The 19,824-nt window shown below is 41.6% G+C and overlaps 1 pseudogene; it reads left to right on the top strand.

Annotated features, from left to right (window-relative positions):
- The first annotated feature begins 811 nt into the window (after positions 1–811).
- On the top strand, positions 812–18,378 carry LOC129043229 (small ribosomal subunit protein eS24-like; annotated as a pseudogene).
- Positions 18,379–19,824: the final 1,446 nt, after the last annotated feature.

Raw genomic sequence — 19,824 nt, 5'->3', positions numbered from 1 at the left:
TTTAGTTAAAAACAAAAAAGAAAAGGAAACAAGATGTGGGGCTGCCACATGCAATACCGTGGATTACAAGGATCTTCTACTCTGGAGGAAAATATTGTCTTTGCTGAAGCCAGACCAATCTGACACAAAGACCTTTTGTTTTTTTAATGTGACTGTGTTTTATTTTACAATGTGTAATTCACTTTAGAAGGGCAAAGTACCTGTCTGGGGAAGACTATTTAATTTCCTGCATTTATTTAGAATGTTGGCTGATGTTATTATGAAGGGAAACAGCTGTAACAAGTGAGTGCCCCCCACATAGACACAGCTCATGAGTTCACAGGGCAAAGGAATTTAACAGCAGCCTCCTAATAGCTGGCCTTCTTTGTGGTATGGAAATAATTATCAGCATGTAAAAGACTATATATATATATTCATCAATTCTGACCCCTGCAAAATTCAAATCTACAATTGATTTGCTTCCTGGGCTCCTGAAAACAACTTAGTCAAAATTGTTCAGAAATAAAATCAGCCAATCGTTGCCCCTTGGGGACCCAGGACAAAGCAAGTCAGCCATGACCAATGTGGAGTCGGCCATACACAATTACATGCAGACATGCAGGACATCGAGTTCCTGCTATGGTCCCTCCCCAGTCAGGCCCCCATTGCCTGGGCTGCAGCCAGAAGCCTTCAGGCACAAGTGCATTCAACAAATACTTATTTAATTGTATTGGAGGTTAGAGGGTTGCGGTTGATGAAGGTATATTAATGGATCCATGTCCTCCCTGTATCCAAGATTCTGCCATTTGTCTCTGCAGTTCCTCCCACTGAAGAATCGGAGTATATTTCTCCAGCCCCTAATGTTGGGTTTAGTCATGTGTCTAGCTTTGGCCACTGGAATTTTAATCTGCATGACCAAAAACTTGGAAAGTGTGCATTCATTTGTGCTCGCTCACTCCTGCTATCACCATGAGAACAAGCCCAGGCCAGACTACTGCTTCCATCAGAAGGTAAGAGACACCAACAGCAAAGTCAAGCTTCCCAGACATGCTCATGTCAGATTAACCAATCCTCAGCTGACCCATACATCCATGAAAATAAACGATTGTTGTATTAAGCCACTGAGATTTGGAGTGATTTGTTATGCAACATTTTTTGACGACAACTAACTGATAAAATGGTCACCGTCCTTTATCTATGTAGAATTTAACCAATTTTTAATAGCTAGATGGAGATCTGCTAGTTGCCTTTATTTATAATTAATAAGACTGTTGGGCTAGTTTGGCCTGACACTACCAGTTACCTACCCAGAAATTCAGAAATATTTTCTTCTCCAACGTGCCCCAACCAACTTTTGTTTCTGTTTTTTTTGTTTGTTTGTTTTTGGGGTCTCCCTCTTTGCCTAGGGTAGAATACAAGTGGTACAGTCAGAGCTCACTGTAACCTCAAAATCCTGGGCTCATGTGATCTTCCCCTTCAGCCTCCTATGTAGCTAAGACTACAGACATGTGCCAGGATGCCTGGTTAATTTTTATATTCTTTGCAGGACAGTGTCTCACTATATTGCCCACGTTGGTTTCAAGCTCCTGACCTCAAGCAGTCCTCCTGCCTCATCCTCCCAAAGGGCTAGGATTATAGGCATGAGCCACCACACCCAGCCTCTTCTTCTTTTTAAATAGAAAGCCTATTTTATTCTAACAGTGGGTTGCTTTCTTTTTTTTTTTTTTTTTTAAGAAAAATTGGCCCAGCCCCAGGGAATAAATTGTGACTCTTCTAAACAGGGTTGGCAAACTATAGACCAAGGGCCAAATTTGGCCCTCTGACTGTTTGTATAAATTAAGTTTTATTGGAATAAAAACAGGTCCATTGATTTATGCATTGTCTACATATGCTTTTAGGCTACAATGGCACCACTGCGTCACTGCAACAGAGGTTATGTAGACCAACAGCCTAAAATATTACCGTTTGCCTTTTTATGGAAAAAGTTTGCCATTCCCTAGTCCAAGGTTTAGATTCTGAGCTCATCATTTTAGCCTACCCCCCCTTACCAGTGACTGACTCAAAACAAGTCTGTGATTCTATTCTGACTGTTCTACTGAGGGAATTCCCCCTTCTTCTCATGCAGAGCTGATGAGGGTAAGTTGTATTAATAGGACATATGCTCAGGTTTTCTGAAAAATACTTTCTTCTAGAAATGCGTAGGAGTATGCTGGTGCCTGAATGTACCATCTGGGGGCCTGCAGATTGACTCATCCTGCCTCCAGGGCTAGTGTTCACACTTACTACTGAGAGGCCTGAGGAAACGCCTGCCTACCCACCACCAGAACCTGCACACATCACCTGGAGAACTAGAGATCAGACTGCCACACACACCACCCAGGAGCCCAGTGGTGCACCTGGCCACCTGGCCCAGTGCTGCCACTGCCAGCAACCAAAGAAGCCACCTGGAGGCCCAGGGATTGGTCCACACAGAGAGGCTATCATCAGTGCCCACATACACTGCCCATGGTCCTTAGTATTGACACACCTGGTCCACCACCACAACCACTGATGCTGAAGGACAAGACTTTCTGGCATCCCCATCCTCAGTAAAGCCTCACCACAGCCTCTAATAACAACTGCAGTCTGGCCAGGCATGGTGGCTCATGCCTGTAATCACAGCACTTTGAGAGGCCGAGGCAGGTAGATCATGAAGTCAGGAGTTCAAGACCAGCCTGACCAACATAGTGAAACCTCGTCTCTACTAAAAATACAAAAATTAGCTGGGCATGGTTGCACATGCCTATAGTCCCAGCTACTCAGGAGGCTGAGGCAGGAGAATTGCTTGAACCTGGGAAGCAGAGGTTGAAGTGAACTGTGATTGTGTCACTGCACTCCAGCCTGGTGACAGAGCTAGACTCCATCTCAACAACCACACACACACAGAAAAAAAAAAAACAAAAAAAACCCACTGCAGTCTAAGCCACTGATTGACTCACAGATACCACTCATGCCAATTACAGCTGAAGGAATCATATGCAGAATATACCACTGTACCCACCCAGAATCAAAGCCAAAGTGTGATATCCAATGAACATTGTAGATACAGCTATAAGAAAAGGTCTTTCCAATATAAAAGCCAATCCATATAATTGAAAGAAATGACTGTTATGTCAGAGGCACAGATAGTCACATAACGATGCAAGAAATATGAAAAAGGAAACATGACATCTCCAAAGAAACACAACAATTCTCCAGCAACAGATTCCAATGAAAAGAAAATCTGTGAAATGCCTGAAAAACATGCAGAATAATGTTATTAAAGAAACTCAGGGAGATACAAGAGAACACAGATAATGAATACAAAAAAATCAGGAAAACAATTCATGATCTGAATGAGAGATTCAACAGAGAGAGACAGCATAACAAAGAACCAAACACAAATCCTGGAAGAGAATAAATCATTGAAAGAAATACAAAAGATAATTGACAGCTTTAACAATAGACTAGATCAAGCAAAACAAAGAATTTCTGAACCTGAAGACTAGTCTTTTAAGATAATCCAGTCAGACAAAAAGAAAGAAAAAAGAATGAAACAAGGCTACATGACATAGCCTTGTTTCATGTAGCCTTGTTTCATTCTTTTTTTATGAAGCTTGTTTCAAGCCTTCATTGCCTTGTTTCACCTATGGGACACATAGGTGACCAAAAACTGAAATTCTGGGAGTTCTGGATTGAGGTGAGATGGATAAAGGCATAGAAAACCTATTTAATGAAATAATAACCGAAAACTTCCTGAAAGCTTCCAAATACAGGAAGCTCAAAGATTACCAAATTAATACAACTCAAAAAGGTCTTCTCCAAGGCACATTATGGTAAAATTGTCAAAAGAGAAGGAGAAAATGCTAAAAATAGCAAGAGAAAAGCATCAAGCCACTTATAAGAGAATCTCCATCAGGCTAACAGGGGATTTCTCAGCAGAAACCTTACAGGCTAGGAGAAAACGGGATGTATACTACAAGTAAAAAAAAAAAAAAAAAAAAAAAAATCCAAAAATACTATACCCAGCAAAGCTATCCTTCACACATGAAGGAGCCTGGTACAGTGGCTCACATCTGCAATTCCAGAGACTCAGAAGGCTGAGGCAGGAGGTTCATTTGAGCCCAGGAGTTCGAGGCTGCAGTGAGCTATGATCATGCCACTGTACTCCAGCCTGGGTGAGAGAGTGAGACTCCATTGCTAAAAAAATAAAATAAAAATAAAAGAGAAAAAAGTATTTCCCAGATAAGCAAAAGACTGTTTGTTTGTGTCTTGTTTGTTGTGGTCCTACAAGAAATGCTTAAGGGAGTCCTACACTGGGAAGCAAAAGAACAATATCTACCATCATGAAAATACATGAAAGTATAAAACTCATGGTAGCGCAGACACACAAAGAAGAAAAGATTCAAACATCACCACTAAAGAAAACCACCAAACTGCAACCATAAATAATGAGAGAAAAAAGGAACAAAGTTGTATTAGTCTGTTTTCACACTGCTGATAAAGACATACTTGACTGAGACTGGGCAATTTACAAAAGAAAGAGGTTTAATGGACTTACACTTCCACATAGCTGAGGAAGCCTCACAATCACGTTGGAAGGCAAGAAGAAGCAAGTCATGTCACACATGGATGGCAGCAGGCAAAGAGAGAACTTCTGCAGAGAAACTACCCTTTTTAAAACCATCAGACCCTGTGAGACGTATTCACTATCATGAGAACAGCATGGGAAAGACCCACCCCCATGACTCAATTACTTCCCACCAGGTCCCTCCCACAACATATGGGAATTCAAGATGAGATTTGGGTGGGGACATAACCAAACCATATCATTCTGCCCCTGTCCCTTCCCAAATCTCATATCCTCACATTTCAAAACCAATCATGCCTTCCCAACAGTCCCCCAAAGTCTTAACTAAGTTCAGCATTAACTCAAAAGTCCACAGTCCAAAGTCTCATGTGAGACAAGGTAAATCCCTTCTGTCTATGAGCATGTAAAATCAAAAACAAGTTAGTTACTTCCTAGATACAATGGGGGTATAGGCATTAGGTAAACACAGTCATTCCAAATGGCAGAAAATTGCCAAAACAAAGGGGCTGCAGGCCCCATGCAAGCCCAAAATCCAGTGGGACAGTCAAATCTCAAAGCTTCAAAATGATCTCCTTTGACTCCATGTCTCACATGAAGGTCATGCTGATATAAGTGGTGGGCTCCCGTGGCCTTGGGAGAAAAAAGGCCACAGCTCCACTCCTGTGGCTTTGTAGGGTATAACCCCCCTCCTGGCTCCTTTCATTGGCTGGCATTGAGTGTCTGCAGGTTTTCCAGGCACACAGTGCAAGCTGTCAGTGAATCCACCATTCTGGGGTCTGGAGGATGGTGGCCCTCTTCTCACAGCTCCACTAGTTGGCGCTGCAGTAGGGACTCTGTATGGGGGTTCCCGACCCCACATTTCCCTTCCACACTGCCCTAGTAGAGGTTCTCCATGAGTGCCCTGCCCCTGCAGCAAACTCCTGCCTGGACATCGAGGCATTTCAATACATCTTCTGAAATCTAGGCAGCAGTTCCCAAACCTCAATTTTTGACTTCTGTGCACCTATAGGCTCAACACTATGTGGAAGCTGCTAAGGCTTGGGGCTTGCAACCTCTGAAGCTACAGCCCACGTTGTACCTTGGTTCCTTTTAGCTGCAGCTGGAGTGACTAGGACTCAGGGACCCTTGGCTGCTCACAGCAGAAGGGCCCTGGGTCCAGCCCACAAAACCATCTTTTCTTCCTAGGCCTCTGGGCCTTTGATGGGAGAGGCTGCCATGAAGACCTGTGACATGCCCTGGAGACATTTTCCCCATTGTCTTGGGGATTCACATTTGACTCCTTGTTACTTAAACTTCTGCAGCCAGATCGAATATTTCTTGAGAAAATGGGATTTTCTTTTCTATTGCATTGTCAGGCTGTGAATTTTCCAAACTTTCATGCTCTGCTTCCTTTGTAAAACTGAGGGCCTTTAACAGCACCCAAGTCATCTCTTGAATGCTTTGTTGCTTAGAAATTTCTTCTACCAGATACCCTAAATGATCTCAAGTTCAAAATTCCACAAATCTCTACAGCAGGGGCAAAAAGCCACGAGTCTCTTTACTAAAACATAACAGGAGTCACCATTGTGCCAGTTCCCAACAAGTTCCTCATTTCCATCTGAGACAACCTAAGCCTAGACTTTATTGTCCATATAACCATCAGCATTTTGTGCAAGTCTCTGGGAAATCTCTTCCAAATTTTCCCACATTTTCCTGTCTCCTTCTGAGCCCTCCAAACTGTTCCAACCTCTGCCTGTTTCCCAGTTCCAAAGTCACTTCCACATATTCAGCTATCTTTTAGCAACACCCCACTTCTGGTACCAATTTACTGTATTGGTCTGTTTTCACACAGCTGAAAAAGACACATTCAAGACTGGGAAATTTACAAAAGAAAGAGGTCTAATGGTCTTACAGTTCTACATTTCTGGGGAGGCTTCAAAATCATTGCAGAAGTCAAGGAGAGACAAGTCACATCTTACAGGGATGGCAGCAGGCAAAGAGAGAGCTTGAGCAGGGAAACTCCTTCTTCTAAAACCATCAGATCTCATGAGACTTACTCACTATCAAAAGAATAGCATGGGAAATACCTGCCTCCATGATTCAACTATTTCCCACTGGGTCCCTCCCACAACACATGGGAATTCAAGATGAGATCTGAGTGGGGACACAGCCAAACCATATCAAAAGGATATAGAAAATAACCAGAAAACAATGAATAAAATGACAGGAATAAGTCCTCACCTATCAATAATAACTTCGAATATGGGTTAAATTACCTGCCTAAAAGATAGAGACAGGCTTAATGGATAAAAAATGACCCAACAACGTCTACAAGAAACTGACTTCACTTTTAAAGACACACACACAGACTGAAAGTGAAGGGATTGAAAAAGATATACCACACAAACAGAAATCAAAAGTAATCAGGAGTAGCTAAACTTACATCAGATAAAACAGACTTTAAGCAAAAAACTGTAAGAAGGTCATTATATGGTAATAAAGGGATCAATTCACAACAAAGTATAACAATTCTAAATATGCATGCAACCAACACAAGCTCATCCAGACACACATAGCAAATATTATTAAATCTACAGGGAGAGATAGAGTCCAATACAATGATAGTTGAGAACTTCAATATCCTACTCTCAGCATTGGACAGTTCATCTAGACATAAAATCAAGAAAGAAACATTAGATTTAAGCTGCACTTTAGACCAAATGGACCTAACAGATATTTTCAGAATATTTCATCCAGCAGCAGCAGAATATGCAATCATCTCATCAACACATGGAACATTCTCCAGGATAGACCATATGTTAGGACACAGAACAAGGCTCAACAAAATTTTAAAAATTAAAATCATATCAAGTATCTTCTCAGACCACAATGGAATAAAACTTAAAATCAATAAGAAGAAGAAATTTGGAAACTGTACAAATACATGGACATTAAACATGCTATTGAATGATCATTGGGTCAATGAAGAAATTAAGATGGACCTCAAAAATGTTTTTTAAACAGAAAATGGAAACACATCTTGCAAAACCTATGGGATACAGCAAAAGCAGTACTAAGAAGAAAGTTTATAGCAATAAATTCCTACACCAAAAAAGTAGAAACATTTCAAATAAACAACCTAATGATGCACCTCAAGGAACTCAGAAAGCAAGAACAAACCAAACACAAAATTAGTAGAAAGAAAAAATAAATAACATAGCAGAAACAAATGCAACAGGGATAAAAAAGAAATGCAAAGAATCAACAAGATAAAAGTTGGTTTTTTGAAAAGTTAAGCAAAATTGATAAACCACTAGTGAGGCTAACCAAAAAAAAAAAAAAAGGAGATCCAAATAAATACAATCAGAAATGAAAAAGGAGACATTACAACTGTTACCAAAGAAATAAAAAGGATCATTAGAGGCTACTATGAACAACCATATGCTAACAAATTGGAAAACCTAGAGGAAAGGGATAAATTCCCAGACATACACAGCCTACAAAGATTGAACTAGGAAGAAACAGAAAACCTGAACTGACCCAAAATGAATAGCAGATTTGAATCAGTAACAAAAAGTCTCCCAAAAGAGAAAGGCCCTAGACTAGAGTTTTATGCTGATTTCTACCAAATTTATAAAGAAAAACGAACACCAATTCTTCTCAAACTATTCCCAAAAATTGAAGAGGGGGGAATTCTTCCTAACTCATTGTATAAGGCCAGCATTACCCTGATATACAATCAAGACAAGGTCACAACAAAAAGAGGAAACTACAGGCCAATATTCCTAATGAACATAGTTGGAAAAATTCTCAGCATAATACTACCAAGCTAAATCTAATGATGAATGAAAAAGATAATATACCATGATTAAGAGGGATTTATCCCAGCAATGCAAAGATGGCTCAACATACACAAATCAATACATGTGATACATCACATCAACAAGATGAATGGCAAAAACTATCTGATCATCTCAGCAGATGCAGAAAAATCCCTCAGTAAATCTTACCATTCCTTCATGATGAAAACTCTCAACAAATTATGTATAGAAGGAACACTTCAACATAAGAAAAGGCATATATGACAAATCTACAGCTAACATCCTACTCACTGGGAAAAATTGAAAAGCCTTTCCTCTAAGAACTGGAACAAGACAAGGATGCCCACTTTCACTACTCTTATTCAACACAGTATGGGACATCCAAGCCAGAGTAATCAGACAAGATAAAGAAATAAAAGGCATCCAAAATGGACAAGAGGAAGTCAAATTGTCTCACTTTGCAGATGACATAATCTTATACTTGTAAACAGAAAAACCTAAAGACTCCACCAAAAAACTCTTAAAATGGATAAATTAGGCTGGGCGTGGTAGCTCATGCCTGTAATCCCACCACTTTTGGAGGACAAGGTGGGTGGATCACATGAGGTTGGGTGTTTGAGACCAGCCAGGCCAACAAGGTGAAACCCTGTCTCTACTAAAAATACAATTAGCCAGGCATGGTGGTAGGTGCCTGTAATCCCAGCTACTTGGGAGGTTGAAGCAGGAGAATCCCTTGAACCCGAGAGGTGGAGGTTGCAGTGAGCCAAGATTGCACCATTGCACTCCAGCCTGGGCAACAGAGTGAGACTCTATCTCAAAAAATAAAAAATAAAAAATAAAAAATAAATTAAAAAACGGATGTATAATTCAGTAAAGCTTCAGGACACAAAACCAACAGACAAAAATCAGTAATGTTTCTATATACCAGTAACAAACCAGCTAAAATAGAAATCAAGGAAGAAATTCTATTTAAAATAGCTACAGAAATAAAATACCTAGGAATAAACTTAACCAAGGATGGGGGGAAAAAAACCCAAAAAACCTCTACAATGAAAACCACAAAACACTGATAAAATAAATTGAGAAAGACACAAACAAATGGAAAGGCATCTCATGTTCATGGGTTTGAATAACTAATACTGTTAAAATGACCATACTACCCGAAGCAATCTAGAGATTCAGTATGATCCCTATCAAATATATTCTTCACAGAAACAGGAAAAAAAAACCCTGAAATTCACATGGAACCACAGAAGACCCCAAATTGCCAAAGCAATACTGAGCAAAAAGAACAAAGCTAGAAGCCTCACACTACCTGATTTAAAAATATAATGCAAAGAGACCGGGCGCTGTGGCTCAAGCCTATAATCGCATCACTTTGGGAGGCCGATGTGGGCAGATCACAAGGTGAGGATTTCGAGACTATCCTGGCTAACATGGTGAAACCCTGTCTCTAATAAAAAAATACAAAAATTAGCCAGGCCTGGGTGCAGGTGCCTATAATCCCAGCTACTCGGGAGGCTGAGGCAGGAGAGTAATTTGAACCTGGGAGGCAGAGGTTGCAGTGAGCCAAGATTGTGCCACTGCACTCCAGCTTGGGTGACAGAGCAAGACTTCATCTCAAAAAAAAAAAAAAAAATACTATGGGTACTTGGCAAGAACGAAGAGGGAGAGAGGAAGAAATGCTGCCATGAGGACACATTGATTGGTCTTTAGTACACAGGCCTCCTAATGCAAACGGTCTCTAAATGACTTCATCAGTTGCTCAAAAAAAAATCCCCCTCTGCTCCACTCGTAGCAGAAGAAATGTGGATTGGACTTGGAGAGCCACGGCAAGACTGACTGCTAAACTTTATGAATGATGAGGGGAGTTGCACGTATAATCTTGACTGTACTAGATTTTTTTATTTTATCCACTGTCTTTGAAAACCTAAATCTTGACTAAGAACTCACTTTCCTGTACTTGTTGTTGACTCTAAGTAAATTTCCAATTCCACATAGTCCAAAGATGATGTGCTGAAAAATCTCTCAAAAGAAAAATGCTAAGAATACAGGGGCATAGTTATACGGCAAATTTTGCAGAATTAACACAAATTGCACTTGTAGGTATGAAGCACAAAACATTTTCATGGGTAAAGAAAAAAGTGTTCTTCATTCTAGTAGAGGCTGCAGGATGAAGCCGATCAAGGTGCTTGCCCAGCCAGACCTTGGGCTCTTACCAACTTTGTGTTAGAGTCAACTCGGATGGAGTCTGTATCTCAGTCATCTTTTTTTTTTTGACATGGAATCTCGATCTGTCTCCCAGGCTGGAATGCAGCGGTGTGATCTCAGCTCACTGCAACATCTGCCTCCTGGGTTCAAGCGATTCTCCTGCCTCAGCTTCACAAGTAGCTGGGACTACATGTGCGTGCCACCATGCCGGGTTAATTTTTGTATTTTTAGTAGAGATGTTTCATCATGTTGGCCAGGCTGTGCTCAAATTCCTGACCTCAAGTGATCCGCCTGTCTTGGCCTCCCAAAGTGCTGGGATTACAGGAATGAGTCACCTTGTCCGACCTCAGTCATCTTTTTATCCTCCACACCTGGCAAGTTCTAGACACACTGTGGTTCCATACAAGTTTGGTGAATAAATAGGAGACAGATAGAAAGTGGGAACTCTGGAAGTAGAGAAGATTCCAGAAATTGTGCATACTTCCCAGAGACTGTGGCCAAATTCCTCAGTCCTGCCAGAGATTCTCTATCTCAACTCAAACCTTATGTGGGGGCCCAGGCGCAGTGGCTCACACCTGTAATCCCAGCACTTTAGGAGGCTGAGGTGGGCAGATCACTTGAGGCCAGGAGTTTGAGACCAGCCTGGCCAACATGGTGAAACCCTGTCTCCACTAAAAATACAAAAATTAGCCAGGCATGGTGGTATGCACCTGTAGTCCCAGCTACTCAGGGGGCTGAGGCACAAGCATTGCTTGAACCCAGGAGGCGGAGGTTGCAGTGAGTCAAGATTATGCCACTGTAATCTAGCCTGGGCAATGAAGCAAGACTGTCTCAAAAGAAAAAAAAAAAAAACCCTTATGTGTGGACCTTGTTACAGAATTAATGTTTATATGGACAATATGTACATGGGTGTATGTTAAGAGCATGAGTCATCCACAAGATTTTAGCAAAGTCCATTTAGAAAGCTCAATGCTTTGGGCTTCCACTTGCCTTGCTGCCTCTGTCCTCAGAAAGAGGCTTCATCCTTCCATGTAATCAGCAAATTCTTTATGCAGAGATGTACACAACACACTCCTATCCTTGGCTAAGATGCCTTGAAGGGCTACTCTTGGTGGCCCCTGGTGCTCATTTCAGAGTAGTTCAAATTAAGTTGATCAGCTTTCATGCCAATCACTCTACAAATCACTCCTATTATGACCGATTTTCTAAATGCTCTATTGAATTATTACTTAAAGAAGTGTGCACATAGAAGAGGTCAACACGGTACTTTTCTTACAAACTGAACACACTGGCCAGGCGCAGTGGCTCATGCCTGTCATCCTGGCACTTTGGGAGGCTGAGGTGAGCAGATTGCTTGAGCCCAGGAGGTCGAGACCAGCCTGAGCAACATAGTGAGAAGCCCCTCTCTACACAAAATAAATAAATACAAAAATTAGGCAACAGTGGTGGCACATGCCCGTAGTTCCAGCTACTCTGGAGGGCTGAGGTGCGAGGACTGCTTGAGCCCAGGAGGCAGAGGCTGCAGTGAGCCATGATGGTGCCACTGTGCTCCAGCCTGGGTGACAGAGCAAGATCCTGCCTCAAAAACAAACAAACAAAAAAACAAAAACAAAAAAAAACACATCTCCATTTTACCGACATACGATTCAAGAAACAAAATATTACAGCCCCTTCCAGGATATTCCTGGGGTCTCTTCCATCTCTACTAATCCCTGACTACCAAAAGCCTCCATCTATTTCACATGACATTGTACTTTATGAGAGCAGCAGTTCTCAGATGGGGGTTATTTTGCCCCCTAGGGACATTAGGCCATATCTGGAGACACTGGGGGTTGTCTCTACTTGGGGGGAGTTGTGTTACTGCATCCAGTGAGTCCTGGGATTCAGGGATGCCCCTCAACATCCTAAAATGCACAGGGAACCCCCACACATACAACAGAGAAATTGCTGAGCCGAAATGTCAGCAGCGTCACAGCTGAAACCCTGACATACACAGAATCACACAGTATCTGCTCTTTCTTGCTCAGGATCTCTTTCATTCTAAACATTTCATGGGAAACAGAAATGTCATTTGGAGGCAGGTAGAGTCCAAAACAAAGAAAATCCAGGGTTTTTTTTTTAATCAGCCTGGTGCCTTTAGAGCTAGGATTTGGTTTCCATTCTTTCTGTCTCATTTTCAAGTGATTTTTCTTCAAATGGCATCTGCTGGGCTCAAGACCTGGAGATCCCCACAAAGTTGAGATTCACATGGGAATTTTGTGCACACCCACACAGGTATACACTGCCATTTATATGCAGACATCCACCCACAGGTACACACATCTGGAGACCAAGACAGAAAGCAAACTCCATCATAAAAGCACAGTCCCCCAAACAGGAGAAATGCACCATTCACTCCAGGGAGATACCTATTTGTTTAATTCAACCTCTGATAGTCAGGCTGTTGCCAAGCCCAGCTCTGAAAGTCTTCACCTCTAGGAAAGAGAGATGGATTTTTTCTTTACTCAAGAATATAGATCTAAAAAAAAAACAAACAAACACTTCTGCAACTCAAAGCAGACTCTACCTCCTGAGCTACACATATTGATCAGCATTTTACTGTGAATTTTCTTTTATTTGAACTGGAGAAAAATATAACCTAATTATGTTCTTAGTGACAGCTTGGAATAAGTCACACTAAATCCAATTCTCTGGGTTCTCGTGATTAAGGTGTTTAATTTGGAGGAAAGCAAAGCAAAAGCATTGGTCGTGTTTTAAGATAATTAGTAAAGAATATATCTAAGGGGTTCAAGTATCACTGTAGCAAGAAGCTCATTCTGCAGTAAAAGGGGGATTCTGCCACTAGGATTGAGTTAGGGTGGTTCATGGCTGCACTGTTTTATCAATGTCTCTTCAAGAGTCCATGGAATGTTGAATGGGAAAGACTGAAATAGTCCAAGTCTTGGCTAAGCTTCTATGAAAGGGTGTTAAGAGCTGATAAAATAATCTGGTCTTTACAGACATCCCACACTGTAGTTCTCTAAGCTACAGATTCTCAGATTTTTCTATTTTATAAACCAGTAAAAATATATTTTTAATTTGTGAACCAACATAAGGTTGCTATTTTTTTTCTTTTTGGGAAGAAGGAATTTATTAAACTACCAGTTACACACACACACACACACACACACACACACACACACACACACACAGAAATTCCACCATGATTGGTCAGAATATGTTAGGTTTTGCTGCAATAACAAACAACTCCTAAATCTTAGTAACTTCAAACATCAGAAGTTGTTTTTCTCACTCATGCTACATCTGCAGAGAGGTGTGGGGTGCTCTGTTTTCCATCAAACTTGCCCTAAGACTAAGGCTAATGGGGGTTGCATTACCTCAAGTATCACCAACCAGGGAACAGAGGCAGAAGAAAGCTAGAGAGCCTTGTACTAAGAATTAAATGCTCCAGGCTAGAAGTCTCACACTGCACCTCTGACCCCAGCCTCTTGGCCAGTACTAGCTACATCCCCTCCCCTACCACAGGGCAATGCATGAAGACAGGAGAACTGGATACATTACAAATTTCTACCCCGTGGCATTTCATAAAAGAGAAAAAAATGCAAATAGAAAAATGTTTTAATAGAATAGAATATATACATTTTTAGAATAAAGAATGATCCTCCCAAAAGGACAGCTAGTGGTCTTTCACCAATGGGCACATTTCTATGACATTTTCTCTGTTTTTCCATTTTATCCTCGACCTATGAACATTTTATACAGATGGTCCAAAGAACACCATTTGGGGACTACTGCTCTAATCAGGTGATGAAAACGGCTCCAAGAACAGAGCACAGTCTCCTTAGCAAAGACCCAGCAGGGCCAGGGTGACCACGTTCTCACCGTCAATGTGCAGACATCCCCCTGCAGCATCCTCACATCCCAACATCAAACAGTGGCTCTTTGAGGATTGATTCTAATGCCCTTTGATCTTCATAATCACTGTAAAGCTCTCTGGCCCCAAGATCTAACATCACCACTCTAGCTACATCCTGCAACTGTTCACTCCTCCTGCCTCCTCATCTCTCTAAACTTCTCTTCACAACCTCAGGTTTCCTTCTTGCTTTACCTTCCTGCTCAGCCTGGACCTTACAGTCACCTTCTTCTTGTAATGTGCTCCTAAACTCGTTCTTCCCTGCCTTCAACCACACCCACCTGGAAAGTCTCCATACCCCATTGATCACTTGCCTTGCAACTGCCCAAGGGCTGCTGAATGATACTGGAAAGAATCACAACATGGATCTGGTAGTTCCACTAAATAATCTCACCATCCAACTCTAGGGTAGACTTCACTTCTGTTCAGCAATATTTTTAAGCATCAAAAATAAATTCCAAACCATATTTGCCAGAACAATTGACTTTAAACCTCTTCTGTATCTCAAAGCCCCCCAAACCCATCCCTACGGGTTTCAGAGCCCAGAGTTGAGTTCTCTCAACTCACTTCCATCTCACCCCTAGATCACTGTGTCTTGAACCTCTTCCTCTGCCTTTCCCATCTTATAAGGAGAAGCATCCTTCTCCTTTCCCAAGCTACCTTCTCCACTTGTGCCTCATTTGAGACCTCCCTTTATCACCCGTTCCCTTGGAACTCCCCTGACTCACCACCTTCACTTGTCATTTCACTCATAAATATTTTGCACCATGTATGTGCCAGGCATTTAACATATAATCATGCTTAAGTCTCCATACACTAACAAGAAAAACCTTGATTATCCCTGCTATGCCCTCAAGTCATTACCCTCCCTGCTCCCTTCCTGTGTTCCCAAACTTCGTTGATCTTCATCAATCCCTCTGGTGCAGATGACTCCGAAGTTTGCATCCTATTAGGTTGGTGCAAAAGTAATTACGGATTTTGCTATTAAAAGTAATGGCAAAAAGAGCAATTATTTTTGTACCAGCCTAGTATCTTTTCTCCTTCTACCAAACTTTGTCCCTGAGCCATCTCATCACCTATAACTACCTCCTCCATGCAGTTGATTCCCAGATCTGTATTATTCTACTGAAAGTCCACTCCCCAACTTCCTTGGCTAGAATAGCAGAAGGCCAATTAGAATTCGTGCTACCACTTTACCACCACCACCACCACCACCACCACCACCACCACCGTCGCCCTGCCATTGTTAGCAAAACCATCTCTTGTGTGGAGCTCAATGGTTTGTAATCCCCCACTCCCCAGAAAGATAACTTTAGACTCAGCCTACAAGTAAAGATCCTCCGGATATGGCCTCTACTACCCTCCAACCCATGTCCCCAGTGCATCCCTTTGATGCCCCCTTCAGTGGAGTTAAAATGGAGTGAGTGTTTTTCTTTTCACATACTCCTGGTGTTCTTCCACAAATACAATTTTCACCTCTTGAATATTTTCAAGGATTCTCCTTGCCACACACAGTGAAATCCAAACTCCCCATCAGGACGCCAGTCTTCCCAAACCCTCTTTGCACTTTTCTGCCTCCATGCTTTTCCTTGGGTCGTCCTCTTCTCTAATATAACCTTGTACATTACTCTAGCTTCTCCGGAAAAAGAGCAGAGAGATAGAGGTAGAGCTATACACATAGAGAGAGACAGATTGGTTAGTTGTAAGGGATGGCTCACATTGTTATGGAGGCTAAGGAGTCCTGGAGTCTGCAGCCAGCAAGCTGGAGACCCAGGACAGCCATTGATATAGTTCCAACTCGAGTCCACATCTAAAGTCAGGAGAAGATTGATGTCCCAGCTCAAATATAATCAGGTAAAGACAGCAAATTCTCTGTGACTACCTTTTTGTTTTGTTCAGGCCTTCAGTGGATTGGAGGAGGCTCACCCACATTGGGGAGGACAATCTGCTTTATTTGGTCTACCAATTAAATGTTATCCTCATCCAGAATACCTCAGAGACACACCCAGAATAATGTGTATTCAAATACCTGGGCACCCCACAACCCAGTCAAATTGATAGATAACATCAACCATCATGTCTTGCTTCTACTCTCTCCCCATTACTGCATATCCAAATCCTTCCCTTATTTTAAGGCTTAGTTCAAATGTTACCTCTTAACTAAGCCTTCCCTGCCAACCCCAAATATTAATAGAATTGCTTTTTCCCTTCTCTGATGTCTCAAACTATGTTGTGTGTTTCTCTTTTACTGTATTTATTACAAACTCCCTTATAAATCAAGACAGTGATTCCCAGACAAATTATCAAAAGAGTATAAAAGCAGTCTTCTTTGAGTGTGAAATATCTCATGGAATATAGCACATGGCCTCTTCATGAAGAAACTACTGGGAGAGAAGAAGAGAAGATGGAAGAGGCCAGGGAAAGGGGGTTAGTAGAAAGCACAATGAGGCTGGGCTCATACGGTGGCTCACACCTCTAATCCCAGCACTTTGGGAGGCTAAAGCCGGTGGATCATGAGGTCAGGAGATCGAGACCATTCTGGCTAACACGGTGAAACCCTGTCTCTACTAAAAGTACAAAAAAGTTAGCCAGGCATGGAGGTGGGTGTCTGTAGTCCCAGCTACTTGGGAGGCTGAGGTAGGAGAGTGTTGTGAACCCGGGAGGCAGAACTTGCAGTGAGCCAAGATCACACCACTGCACTCAAGCCTGGGTGACACAGCAAGACTCCAACTCAAAAAAAAAAAAAAAAAGATAGCACCATGAAATAAGTCAGTAGATGGGTTCCTATAATTTCTAAGGGAAATAGAGTATAATCCAAGAATTTTATAGCCAGCTAAATTATTGCCCAATCAAAATAGGCAAAAGACACTATCACATGTTCAAGAACTTACAGAATACAGTATTTCTGAGCTCTTTAAAAAAAAAATACTTCATAATAAAATTTAGTCAGCCAAGAAATTAAAAAACAAGCAGCTTGTGAATTGAATGACCATGACAAAAGGCTAGTGATGAGAGGTGAATCCATTTAAAAATAGGACTATGATTGCAGAACAGAATGAAAAGGTGGTCAACCTTAACAACATAAAACAACCTAAAAATAACTAATTTCCAGGGGTAAAGGGAGGGACTGCAGGAAATAGGAGTGGTAATGCCCTTTATTAAGTCAATTAATCAGCTCTAAAATTGAAACGTGGTTTTAAATATATAACTTCTTGTTTATTTTCCTCCCTAACTACCTGAGGATCAACCAGCATGATGAATGACACAGTAACTATCTGGATCAGGAATTTCATGACAAATGGACCGCTCCAGAGGAAACAAATGGTCACCAATGTCCTTCACCCCGGGAAGGCAACAAAATGTACAAGACCACAGTGGATGTCATCTTCATATTAATACTTGGACTCAGAACCCATTTTGGTGGTGGTTAAACAATGGGCTTTGGCATGCTATCGGGTTCTTTGAATTATGCAAAGAAAAATGAACTCAAACATAGACTTGCAAGACACGGCTGGCATGAGAAGACGGCGACCTCAAGAAAACAGCAAAGGGAATGCAAGGGCAGAATGAAGTCAAGAGACTGCAAAGCCCAATGTCAGTTCTGGCAAAAAGCAAAAGGAGTAAAGATTTTGCAATGCCTTTATTTGCAGTGACTGTACAAATTTTTCATGAGATGGTCAATCAACTGTAAAGACTTCTACATATATATAAATCATCTTAATGTTTTTCATCATCTTTGATTTCTTAGATGTTCTAGAAACTGATTTTCGGTAAGAAAAAAACTACGTTTATCTGAGTTGACCAGTTCCTTCAGTTTCACTTCCATTTCTTTTTCTTCTGATAAATTTACACAGCATTCAGTTTGCTACTTCTTGTTTTTAAGATCTCATTTTGTGTGATCAGAAGTGTCTGTTCATGTCTCTAGCCATCTTTGTGCATAGCGAAGAATGCTGTTCACTTAATATTAAGTAGGTTTATTTCTTGAGGTCGTGAGATTTGACGTGACTTCTCTCCCTTTTTGTACTTTTCAGTATCCATTAATTTTTTTGAGGCAATGTCACCAATGTCCTTCATATTAATATTTGGACTCAGAACCCATTTTGGTGGTGGTTAAACAATCATCACCCACATTGGAGTGCACTGGTACGATCTCAGCTCACCAAACCTCCGCCTCCCAGGCTTAAGTGATTCTCCTGCCTCAGCCTTCCCCGGAGCTGGGATTACAGGCACGCACCACTACCGCCTGGCTAATTTTTGTATTTTTAGTAGAGATGGGGTTTCACCTTGTTGGCCAGGCTGGTCTTGAACTCCTGACCTCAAATGATTCACCCGCCTTGGCCTCCCAAAGTGCTAGGATTACAGGCGTGGGCCACCGCGCCCAGGCTTTTCTGTATTAAATTTTTTAAAACACAACATTTAAAATAATCAAGTCATTCTTTTTGAATCTACTTTGTATTATAGGTATCCAAATACTCACCTATTCTCTCTTATGTGATGACAAACTTGTTGAAATGTCATTTCATTTTGTGGCTCCAGCCCCAGGGATTCTGACTCTGATTCTAAAGGGTCTGCAAGCAGAGCGAGCAAGCTGCCTCGATGATTTTCTCACAGGTGTGTTAAGGGCAGGAGTTTGAGACACCCTGATGCAAAAGAACGAACCCTCAAGGAAGTTGGCCGTACATGTATTATCCTTCCTAGCACTGGAAATGACAGAAAGATTATCCAATCACTAACACTCATAGCACCTGATTATATGTGTATGAGGAATTCAGAAATGGTTTGATCAAGGCTGAAGACCTACAAAGAGGCTCTTCTCTCGGACGCCAAGTACCCATCTCATGCGTGGTTGAGTTAGTAGAAACTGAGGATGATGCTTCTTCCTCCAGCATTGGTATCCCATGGATTTTGTTCAGTAGATGAAGTACCTCCATCCCCCAACATCCCCAAGCTCAATCCCAGTTCCCTCACATACACTTTTTTTTTTTTTTTTTTGAGATGGAGTCTCGCTCTGTCACCCAGGCTGGAGTGCAGTGCAGTGGTGCAACCTCAGCTCACTGCAACCTACACCTCCCAGGTTCAAGTGAATCTCCTGCCTCAGCCTCCCGAGTAACTTGGATTATAGGCATGCACCATCATGCCTGGCTAATTTTTGTATTTTTAGTACAGACAGGGTTTCACCATGTTGGCCAGGCTGGTCTTAAACTCCTGGCCTCAAGTGATCGCACCATCTCAGCCTTCCAAATACTAAGATTACAGGTGTGAGCCACCGTGCCCAGCTTCCTCACTTACACTTTTACAGAAGATCTGATCAT

The sequence above is a fragment of the Pongo pygmaeus genome, chromosome 7 (genome assembly GCF_028885625.2).
Source record: "Pongo pygmaeus isolate AG05252 chromosome 7, NHGRI_mPonPyg2-v2.0_pri, whole genome shotgun sequence".
NCBI classification, from domain to species: domain Eukaryota; kingdom Metazoa; phylum Chordata; class Mammalia; order Primates; family Hominidae; genus Pongo; species Pongo pygmaeus.
The sequence above is the reverse complement of the archived record's forward strand: the minus strand, read 5'-3'. Positions and strand labels throughout refer to the sequence as shown.